Source organism: Scomber japonicus, chromosome 8 (genome assembly GCF_027409825.1).
Source record: "Scomber japonicus isolate fScoJap1 chromosome 8, fScoJap1.pri, whole genome shotgun sequence".
Lineage (NCBI taxonomy): Eukaryota > Metazoa > Chordata > Actinopteri > Scombriformes > Scombridae > Scomber > Scomber japonicus.
Window position 1 is genome coordinate 1,761,952 of NC_070585.1, and position 11,872 is coordinate 1,773,823.

The following is an 11,872-nucleotide window of genomic DNA, read 5'->3' on the forward strand; positions in this document are numbered from 1 at the left end:
AGGTGTGGATGGGGTTTGAATCCATGATCTTTGGTTTACGAGACCAACACCTTACCACTTGGCCACCACACCTTTCTCACCCATATTATATTCAGTTCAAAACATGCCTCCTTAAAAGTCTCAAAGTTCGTATAATTTTGAATGAGAGTTCCAGATTAATTGACTACAATGATTTTGCTCAGCTGGTTTCCATCTTTGTCTGCTGTTTGTTGTTGGGTAGGAAGAACTAGAATCAGTGTGACTGAATCAAAAGAATAAAGTTTTGGCCTTTAGAGGATATCGCTGAGAGGATCTGCACTGTTGGGAAATGCAGTAGTGACACTCTTCACATTACTCACAGTCATCTGATCTATTGTTATAATACAAAAATATATCGGTGCAGCTTTAACATGGGACACAACATTTTTTTAAATTTTTACTTTAAAAAACGTAATGTTCTATATGATTAACAGTAGATGCATAGAATATGCATGTTTACTGATTTGTCCACTTTCATCTTTTTTTTCCCTTTAGTATTAAGGCAGTTCCGGGTAAAATTTAGGAATTTTACAGGAACATGCTGTCAATCAGTCCTCTCCACCGTTGTGTCTCCATTGCAGAGGAGGACATTGAAAGGACCCACCAGACTCTGGAGGTGATCATTCTGCAACAGTTTCGATCATCACATAATAGTAGCGCGACAGTTTTGACCGTGACGTCACTGAGGCGACGCACCAAAAGCATAACAACTCAACAAAGAAAACAACAATGAACAACATGGCAGGAGCCTGCACCTCTTCGTCGGTCCACTTATCATAGTACATACCCAGAAGTAGGGACTGGTTTTGCCCCTGTAAAAGTTCCAGGAGATTCTGCAGTGGAAACGACCCATATGTAACAATCATGTAGACTCTAAAAGCCACTTTTCAGTTTGAACAATTCTGTTGAATTCTGTTACATATCATGATACACACACACACACACACACACACACACACACACACACACACACACACTCGTATGCCCTGTAAGCTAGTCCCTCTTTTTTCATGCTTTTTCCATCTGGTCACCTTGTATTATTTTCAGGGTCTTGGTGGAGGTTAATTGTAAAAGAAAAGAAGAAAATCACACACTCACTGAATTACAGTTACACTGAGTGACACTTTTTAACACAAACACCGCCAGGAGCCAGGCAAAGACTCTCACCTCTACACACACCTCCAACACAATGCTTATTTCTCTAACTTATTGTCTTTCTCAGTATCTCTCTCTCTCTCTCTCTCACACACACACACACACACACACACACACGTTTTCTTTACCTCCTTGGATTGTCTTACTGTTATCTGGCCACAGTAACCTCTTGCATCCCTCGTTGTCAGGGTCTCAGCAGGGGTTAATTGTCTAATAACGGAACATGTCCGGGCATCACCTCATTTCTGCTGAGACACTGGATTTCTATAATACCTGAGAAAAAAAGAGATTTCCCCAGGCAGAGCCAGAGACTCTGTATGTGTGTGTGTGCATGTGTGTGTATGCATGTGTCTGTGTGTGTGTGTGTGTGTGTGTGTGTGTGTGTGTGTATATGTGTATGTGTGGAGGAATAGCGTAGACTTTAAAAAGGGTGGAAAAGAGGCTTACTGGACACATGCCTATCCCCTTCAGTCACATACTCACACATATACTCTACATACACACATTTTGCTGACTCTGCCCAGGTTTTGATGGACCAGGGTTGTTAATCCACGTGAAGATGCCTCATGCAACACTGGCGTCTCGTCCTCTATAACATCATTTACATTCTCTCTGTTTGACTGTATAGCTTTTTTTCTAATTCTAACTAATAAGTATGTATGACAATTAAACACATGAACTTTGGTTTATGAGACCACTGCAGGTACCACAACATATGCACCAAAAGAAAACCTGCAGCTTCTCTTGTCAGCATGTATGGTGTTGGAACATATGACGCACATAACGCCTTACTACTTTGCCAGAATGGATGCCATTTTTTGTTGGTAGTGAGTTGTTTTATGTAACGTATCTTTCCTTCTAGCAAGATTCTAAATTTACCAGGAATCCCTGGTTATCTTTCTGTTTTCCAACCCCCCTGCCTTTGTCTCTGTACATTCATTGAGTCTTCAACTCTGTTAAGAATTTTCTAACTGGAGGAGAAACAACAGAGTGAGCTAACAAACATTCACAACTGCAGTCATCAAACTCAGCTGTCACTTGGACTCAGCTGGGGTCAAACTGAATTATGTGCCTTTTTTGTACAAACTTTCAATTGGATATTAGTTTGTCACTCAAGGACTATGTTTAACAACATTCCCATTTTTTTATACAATAGTCAGTCATTTCTTTGAACACTGGCTTTTGCCCTCACATTCAAATATTACACAATTTGAATTCAGTCGGACCTCAGAAGCAGATTTGAGTTAAATATTTCATACTTAACATTTTAAAACAAAAAGTAACACATATATACATAGATATAAGTTCACCAAATTGCTATTTTTATAAAGAATAACGGTACCTGATACCACACCTGCCCATGGTGGCATGTATGTGTAATTTTAATTATAAAGCCATCTTTATTTTGGGTGCAATGCAATTTTCCTCTTGAACCAAGACAGAACATCAAAATAAGTCTGAACATTATACATTTATGATCCAGCTGTGGTGATCATCTGAGTCATTTTATCCTCCCTGCCTGATTAATCCCCATCTTTCAAACTCCACACCAGAGTTTGTAACACAAGCTTTCTCTAATAAAGAATTCTAAAGTCTCCAAGCCTAAGTCAGGTTTATGTTAGACTTTACAAAGCTCCTTCAGAGCCACAGAAGACATATAATACATATACAGACATATACAATTTTCTTCACAAGGTGGCTTGTACCTTTGGTGAAAAGCTAATTGAATTAATGTATGAAATCAGTGTCCCTCTACTTTTGACACACTCCATTACCTTGAGAAAGACTTACTAATTGGGTGTATCATAAACCATGCTGATGGGGCTGGTAGTCAGATGGAACTAATTCTAATTGCAACCTGGACACCTTTGTTTCTCCAATGGGAGTCTCTGCCATTTCATTTGAAGGCATGGATGGGGGTTGAACCAATGATCTTTGGTTTATGAGAACAACGCCTTACCACTTGGCCAAGACGCCCTCCATGTATAGACAATAGAAAAATGCTGTGATCCTGTAGGTAATGGTTGTCAATTCATTTTTTCAGATGCAATTGATTCTAAAGTTCAAGAGAATTGTAAATGTACAAATACTGAAATATACAAAAATGCATTTTAACTTAAAACAGCATAAAAACATTTTTTGTGGTGACTCTTACCACAATATAGTAAAAATAGGCCAAGATATTCCATCAGAACTGCATGTTGGACTGTCAGTTAGCTTTGTAAGCCCCCTGCCCTGCTAATTTTGCAATGTGGGGTTGGAGCAGGGTGTGCCATTTCTGTAAATTTCCAAAACCGAAAATTTGATATTCACACCATGATTAAATAGGCATGTGGAGATGTGAAAGGAACAATTGTTTAAACTTCTCTTTTTTTATTCCTGACACAACTATTTCTGTCAGTTTTCATGTCAGAGTGCAACATTTTAAATGTCTTCCAAGAGACTGCTATCCCTGTATTTAAATGATATCTCCTCCACCTCTCTGATGGGCAACTTTTCACTCTGCAGTTTCAAACAACTGTAGACCCATCACACTTCTGATCAAGCCATTATTGTTCATATATTATATCATTATTGTTGATATAAGAATCATGACATTTTGAAAGGCATGGATGGGGATTGAACCCATGATCTTTGGTTTACGAGACCAACGCCTTACCACTTGGCCACCACGCCTTCGCCTTTGGTCCTGAGGGTTCCTACAGTTTTCCAATTACAAAATTCCATACTTTTCCATACTCTAATTTCCAGACTTCTCAGCGTTTTTTTTTTTGTTTTTTCAGAGAATATGCAACATCTGAGTAAATATATCAGTGTATTTTATTTCACATCATATTTCATTATTCTTAATAGGGGATTGTAGCCAAGTACCATAATGGCATGCAAATTTTGACAGTTCAATGCTTACAATTTTTTTGTGTCCGTCAAGTTTGTGAAAGTAAAACTGTAAATACTGTTTCACTCACACACTCACTATCTCTCTCTCTCTCTCACACACACACACACACACACACACACACACACACACTCATGTGATGCAGTAACGAGACGTCAGTGTTTTTTTACATTAATGTGTCTCAGAATCGCCTTCTCCCCCATGTTGGCGATGTCAAACGACTTCACGCAAAGTTTGCATCTAGCTCTGTTTGTAAATTGCAGACCTGCCAACCTTGGCAAAATATTTTGAGTACCACTTGTGTCATGCAGCTTTTTCGCAGACTTTTGCAACTCCATTGCATTGCACACAGTGCCTTAGCTGTGCTAACAGCCAAAGTTAACTGCATTGCTTTATTTCAATACTTATTCTAATTAAAATGGTTTTAATATGTATTTAATTAAAATGGTAATAATTTATTGTGTATATTGCAATAGGTTTTTTTTTATTTTCAAGAATGTACCTGCAGCTCCCTGTTAGCCTTACTTAGATGTAGACTCATCAGTTGTTGTGATTTTATGAGTCATCCACCCATTGATCTCCAGGCAAGGATATAGCCTTACTTCGATCTAGGGGCTGTATTAAGGCTATAGCCTTACTTAGATGTAAGGGCTGTAGTAAGTCTATAGCCTTACTTAGATGTAGACTAATAAGTTGTTGTGATTTTATGAGTCATCCATACATTGATCTCATCAAGGCAAGCCTATAGCCTTACTTAGATGTAAACTAATCAGTTGTTGTGATTTTTTTAGTCACCCACACATTGAGCTCATCAAGGTAAGTCTATAGCCTTACTTAGATGTAGACTAATCAGTTGTTGTGATTTTTTTAGTCATCCACACATTGATCTCATCAAAGTAAGACTTTTGCCTGAATTAGATGTAGGGGCTGTAGTAAGGCTATAGCTTTACTTAGATGTATTGGCTATAGTAAGACTATAGCCCTACTTAGATGTAGACTAATCAGTTGTTGTGATTTTATGAGTCAGCCACACATTGAGCTCATCAAGGTAAGGCTATAGCCTTACTTAGATGTAGGGGCTGTAGTAAGGTTATAACCTTACTACAGCTACTACTTAGATGTAGACTAATCAGTAGTTGTGATTTTATGAGTCAGCCACACATTGATCTCATCAAGGTAAGGCTATAGCCTTACTTAGATGTAGAATAATCAGTTGTTGTGATTTTATGAATCATCCACACATTGATCTCATCAAGGTAAGGCTACTGAGTCCTGTTCTCGTTCTTTTCCTCATTCTCATGTAGATCAGTGCCAGTGGGAGAGCCTGTGTCCAAGTTAATTTGGTATCTGCACAAAGCTTTGCCAATTTGTTTTTTAGTGTGCCATTTCTCTGTCCACTGCGCCCCCACTTCCTGGATGATAAGCACAGTGATTTCTCAAATCTATACCAAGATAGTTACTTAGTTGGTGGATTGCTTGGTTCACAAAATGTGATCCATTATCACTGGACAGTCTTTTTGAGATTCCCCATCTTGGGATGATTTCTGTCAACAAAGCTTTTGTGACTGCACTAGCATCTTTTCTGTTTGTTGGGAACGCCTCCACCCATTTTGACCACATAGCTACCATAACAAGTGCATGCTTCTTTCCTTGTGATGGGCTTTAGTGTTTAACTTTTTGCATAAAAACGTTTGATCTGAAATGGTCAGTATTTATGGAGAACAGCCAGTTTCAATAACATTAAAAGGAGCTTCACTCTCTACTCTGAAGATGTGCATATAAGAGTGTTGTCATGCCATTGTATGATGGTGGCTTGAGCTACATAGAACATGTAATGATTGTACCAATGACTGCACTTCAGGAGACCCATCTGTTAACTGAAATGTGCATACAACACAGCAATCATTGGCCTCATCCATGATGGTGATGAGTCTGCATACAGATGGGAGGTTGAACAGCTGGTCCTCTTGTGCAATCACAACTACCTGGTAGTGATACTTGTTCAACCTCCCTGCATAAGCTGCTGCAGGAGCTTCTGCTCCAGTTCTACACTGTAGTCATTTAGTCACATCGATTACTGTGTGGTTTGGGTCAGCCACCAAACAGGACAGGAACAGACTATAACAGGCAGTCAGACCGGTCGAAAATATCATTAGTGCTATCCTGCAGTGGAAATCATCACAGACCCCTCAGACACACTCATCAGGAATATAACCTCCTCCAACTTCTCCCATATGGCAGGCGCTACAGCACATTGTACACCTAAACAACCAGACACAGGAACAGTTTCTTTTTGTAAGCCCTCACTCTGATGAATAATTAAATCAGTTACTTTTCAATGACACCAAAATATCCACTGTACCTACAAATACATATATGCATTAGTTTAAAATTCAAAATGTGCAATAACATGTATACATCATCTATTTACTGTTAAATATACATTTGAGCAATATACTACACATAGCCATAGTTTGTATATAAGGTAACATATTGCATTATTCATACAATATTTCAGCACTCCTTACACTATTTGTACTCGGTTTACAATTTACAGGAATGGTTGTTTCCATATGTATGCATCTATTTTTGACCTACATGCTAATAATATAATGATATGTTTTATAGCCTTCAAATAATAATGAACTCATTGTCAAGCAGCTGAAGCTTGTCAGGAGTGGGGAGATACCTAAAACATGCAGAGCTCTCCAGGAGTAGGGTTGGAGACCACTGGTGTATAGTATCCAGATTTTTAAAACTTGTCAGATTTAAATGATAGACCTTGAAAGATCTCTCTGTATGATATAAGGAAAATCATTTAAAGGCAGTTCCATCTATGTTGACCCAGTACTTTAGTCCACATATTAAGATGATGTGATTAATGGTGTCAACGGCAGCAGACAAGTCTAACATTACTCAAATGGAGTGATGACCAGAATCTGCATTCATGAGCATATCATAAGCAGCTTTCAGCAGAGCAGTTTCAGAACAGTTTTGGTACCAAGGATAATTTTGAGATTGGTGAGAAAAGACAAAGGGCAAGGATTGAATACCTTTTTGAAACATTCGGAGGATATAGTGTCAAGGCCACAGGAGGATAAGTGAATGTGTGACACAATATAAAGCGGATTATTTGGGGAAATGGGGATAAATTAACTCAACATTGTGGGGGAGGTTATACATGAAGTGGAGGGTGGTATAGAGGCTTTGATACCCTTACCCTTTTCAACAAAATAAGCTAAAAACACTTGGAGAAGCAGGATTTACATTAATAAACTTGTAAATCTTGCTTATTCATATGCAAGAAGTGGACTTGGTTAGTTTTATTCTACCTCCGTTCACCTCTTCTACATTCTTCTTCTTTAGTTGTCAAGTATCATCACTTCCCTCTCGCACTTAGGTGATGGATTTGACTGGCGCATTGACCTTGCCCTAATGAGAGCAATGTAATCTAAAAGTGATGAGCATAAAACATTAAACTTATCGACCAGGTCATTGAGCCTAAATCATGAAACTTAGTTAAGCTGCTATACTGGGCAGAGCAAGCAGATGAAAAATTATTAGCAAATCTCTCATTAAGGATGCAAGACTGAACTGATTTTGGGGAAGGAGCAGCTACTTGATGGGGAATATCAAACAAGACAGTTTTTTTATCAGAGACAAAATCTTTCAAGGTGAGGGAGTTAACCGATCATTTACATAATATAATAAAAGTAATTCAAGACTGTGGTCTTGTTCATGTGTGGGATGTTATACATGCTGTTTAAGGTTAAGAGATTCACATATTCTTAACATTTCTGAAGCAAGGCTATTAGTGGGTCTGTCCACATTAATATTAAAATCTCCAACCAATAAAGTTTTGCAACAGCTAAGAACATTAGACAAAATAAGATTAGAGAAAACAGATCAGAAGCTGCTATTGGATTTTGGGGGGGGGGGGGGTGATAGATGAAAATACAGCAGCAGACGCTAGCTGCTCTTGTAGCTTAGACTGTCACTGTAGGAGGTGATCGATGAGGCTTTCAATGAATGAAAGTTCTGACTTAATGCTGGAGATCGCTTAAGCAGACTCAATTGTTGTTCGCCCTGGCCGACAAGTGGTCACACTGCCATCTGGTGGGTTCCTCAAGTCCTCAGCTTGGAGAGCTAATGTTTTTAGCCTGGAGACAGCTAACTAGCAAACAGCTGATGGCTAGCAGCATCTCCACTGAATAAAATACAATGATATATCATGTGAAGGGATGAAAGAAGAGATGAAAGATCCAAAATCATCCAGCACATGGTAAGTAAAATCGACTGTAAAATGAATATAGTTGGAAGGCTGGTCTTGTTAAAACAGAAAAATAAGTGGAGACAGCAGAAGAGTATCAGGGCAATAAGATGTGTGTATGCAGAGAGGAAGGCAGAGCTGTTCCAGTCACACCACCTACAGCCCAAAGGCCAACTTCCATCAAGGTAAATATGTTGAGAGATGATAGACACTGGAGTCAAGTTCCAAAGAAAGAAATCTGCTGGAAGGAAATCTTGGAGGCGGATTGAGCCCATGATCTTTGGTTTACAAGACCAACGCCTTACCACTAGGCCACCATGCCACGCTTAAAAAAAAGTGTGGCATGGTCAGTGACATAACAGCAGTACAAGCAGTATATGACGGATTATTTCCTGAGGTATAATTTAACACAAACACACACCGAGTCACACAAACATCAGCCATTTCTTTGGTGAGATAAGAAAAAAATGAGAAATATCCAAATATAAACATGAGATTTTATGAAGCTCTACAATTCTATGCTGCCTCTCCCTTCAGGTGTAATAGCTTGGAGCTTTTTCCCAACATCATGTTGCCCAAACATGATCATGACTGACAGGACACACATTCGAGCAATGAAGCATGGGTGTGTATTCACAGAGAAAACACATGCTGTGACACTCCATATGTCACAAATGAGGAAAAACACACATCAGCAGAAAGTCACACAAATACACACTCAAGTATGTTTGAGATCATTGTTATTAGTCTTGAGTCTGTCTACAGTGGCATCCATCTCCCTACATTGTAATTCAAGTGACACTGGAAAATTACAGAGAATCTCAGAGAAAAAGTATACAGCCTTGTGAGTGTGTGTGTGCATGTGTGTGTGTGTGAACGTCACTTGTCTTGTGACAACAGATCACTCACCTAAATTACTAACCTTAGGTAGCTCTTATATTGTCTTACTTTGGGCCTGTATTTGACCTATATTTGAATACTGATATATTGATACTGATATTCATTTCCTTCATTTTTCGAAAATGAAGGAAATGCTAATGTCTGACAAATCTAACAAATATTATATTTACACATATTTACATGTATAACACAGATAAAACTTAAACTACCATCGCTCTGCTTTTGATGAAATGAATTATGTTGCTGTAAAGCTTTCAGTGATAAAGGTTGCAAGCAGCTGGTAGCAATAATCAAACAGTTAATTTTACCATTTGCACCTGTTCTTTTCTAATGTGACATATACTGTATATACATATTCACATATGTGAAAAGGGCCTATTCAAGGCACTGCAGAGTTGATGGTGTGGACAGATCTCAGCCTCAGACCAGGAGACAGAGTTTCTACCTTGTCATTTTGGATATGGCAGAATTCCTTGCAGTGCATATTTTCTATTCATCATTCTGTCACTGCAGAACAAAACCGCTATGAAAAATAAAACACAGTTTGGTCGCAGAGTCCTTTCTGTTATGATTTCCACACTAAAGCACTTGAGTGTGTGACAAGTTGTGTTTACTGTCAGAATAGTAGGGTGCTCTTCAAGTACTTACTCATGGGTAAACAATTCAGAGTGACACAGCATTGCTTTCAACTGACTTGCTGAGCTTGGATTGTCCAAAAAAGAGCCAGAATTCCATAAACAGCAGAGTTCTGCATTATTGATAACATTGGGTTGACAGTTGGTGTTTGCCAGTGGAGGTTCACACATTTTAAACCGCAGATTCTGTTGCTGATGCATTATTCTGTCATATTTGTATGCAACACCTACACCACAGTGTATCTGATATAGATTCTACATATGCATTAACAGCACATTTACAAACTGCCACCAGTGTTGTTTTGCTCTGTTTATGTCAAGTTTAGTCAAATTATTATTTTAATTTTAATTAAAATGATTAAATGATATGACATAACATAACAACCGATAGCCCAGCTAACAATAATGGTCCATGGGAACATCTACATTCATTATTATAAACCTCAGGATTACCAGCCCCCCCCATTCTTTATTTTTGAACTGTGCTTGTAGGAATGACGTTGTGCCACAAATAAACGTGGTTCTAAGGACCAAATTTCAAGAAAGTTTCATGGTCAGGCCTCCATGAAAATATGGCCTTAACTCTTCTTTGTACCCCTTGATCTCAAAATCTGTCAAACCAGAGTACACACATCTTTCACACAGTGTGAAAGTCTGCAGAACCTACCCTTTGCAAAGGGCTGATCTGCTGATCCGTGATCTGTCATCACCACACTTGAAGACTCGCTACATCCACAGGTTAAGGTGGACTGCGTTCAGGCATCTGAATACATCTGACTGGCAGTTTCATACATAGTACCATCAAGCAAGTTCATTTTTCATTTAGAAGGGCCTGGTTGCTCTCTGTAGACAGAGGCACAGCATAAGCATCCAGTTTAACCCTTGAGTGTAATCCCCCTTCGACCATAATGTGGGTTGTTTGTGTTTCCGCTCGTTGACTCTGCAGGAAGTCAGGACTGCAGCATTGGTAATAATAAATAATAAATAAATTGGGACCAACAACGAATGAGCATACGGCTCTGTCTCCTGCAGTGATTGTAAAGCACTGTAGCATTACTGTCTCTGATAGTCAGACAGATTAACTGATTCAGATGAACAAACCACACCAGGCTTAGTCAGATAAACAGTAGACATGGCTCTGCACGATGTAACTCAGTAAATAAATGATAATGTAACGCAGCAATATTTGTGTGAGTTATATAAATGACTTGTGTGGCACTTTGTTGTGTGAACTGTGAGAAAACTGATCTGGAATCTTTCCAAACAAAGTGTATCAGAATACAGATGCACATTGAGATTTTACAAAGTTATTGACCTTTCACGCTGAAATGTGTTCTTTTCATTTCCTTATCATCATTCATTGGTAACACCTTGGTAAATCATTTGATGTATGCTGATGAAATGGTCATTCTATCTCCCAGCAGTGCTAGCTCTCAGCAGCTATTGGATATATGTTCTGAATATAGGGTGAAATATGATGCCCTGTACAGTGCTAACAAAAGTGCTGTAATGATACGTAGAACGAAAGGGGCTAGATCTTTGTTTTCCAGATTTCTATTATGGTGTTGTAAGGGTTCATTCTTGTGATGAAGTTAAGGTACAGAGTGTACGTGCAGGATATCATACTGGTGCAGCGTGGGAGCACAGGAAATCGAGGACAGTTTTGGGAGCATGGTATGATAAGCGAGGGTGAGATGGCACGCAAGCTAGGTTTGTGGGTTTAAAACAGGAAACATCTGTAACTGGTGGTGTGTTTTGGCATATGTATCTCTGCCTATAAAAGGTGGATTTGGGTGTGTCTTTTCAGTCTCTTTCTTTGTGCAAATAAACTGACTCACATTCCTTTTCCTTCCTTTTATCTCTTCTTTCTTAAATACAATCATTTTCATGTTATAACCAGTACAATGGGTCTTTAAAAGAAACAACTTCATTAGGTCATGTGCTTTATAACAGAATTTTAGTATCCTTATTTATTTTTAGACATTACATATGTTTTTA

General features: G+C 38.7%; 2 non-coding genes across 2 annotated transcripts; both read right to left on the reverse strand.

Annotated features, from left to right (window-relative positions):
- On the reverse strand, positions 1 to 72 carry trnat-cgu (transfer RNA threonine (anticodon CGU)). The gene has a single exon. It is a non-coding gene; the product is annotated as a tRNA-Thr (tRNA).
- A 3,705-nt stretch (positions 73 to 3,777) lies between these two features.
- Positions 3,778 to 3,849, reverse strand: trnat-cgu (transfer RNA threonine (anticodon CGU)). Its single transcript has one exon. It is a non-coding gene; the product is annotated as a tRNA-Thr (tRNA).
- Positions 3,850 to 11,872: the final 8,023 nt, after the last annotated feature.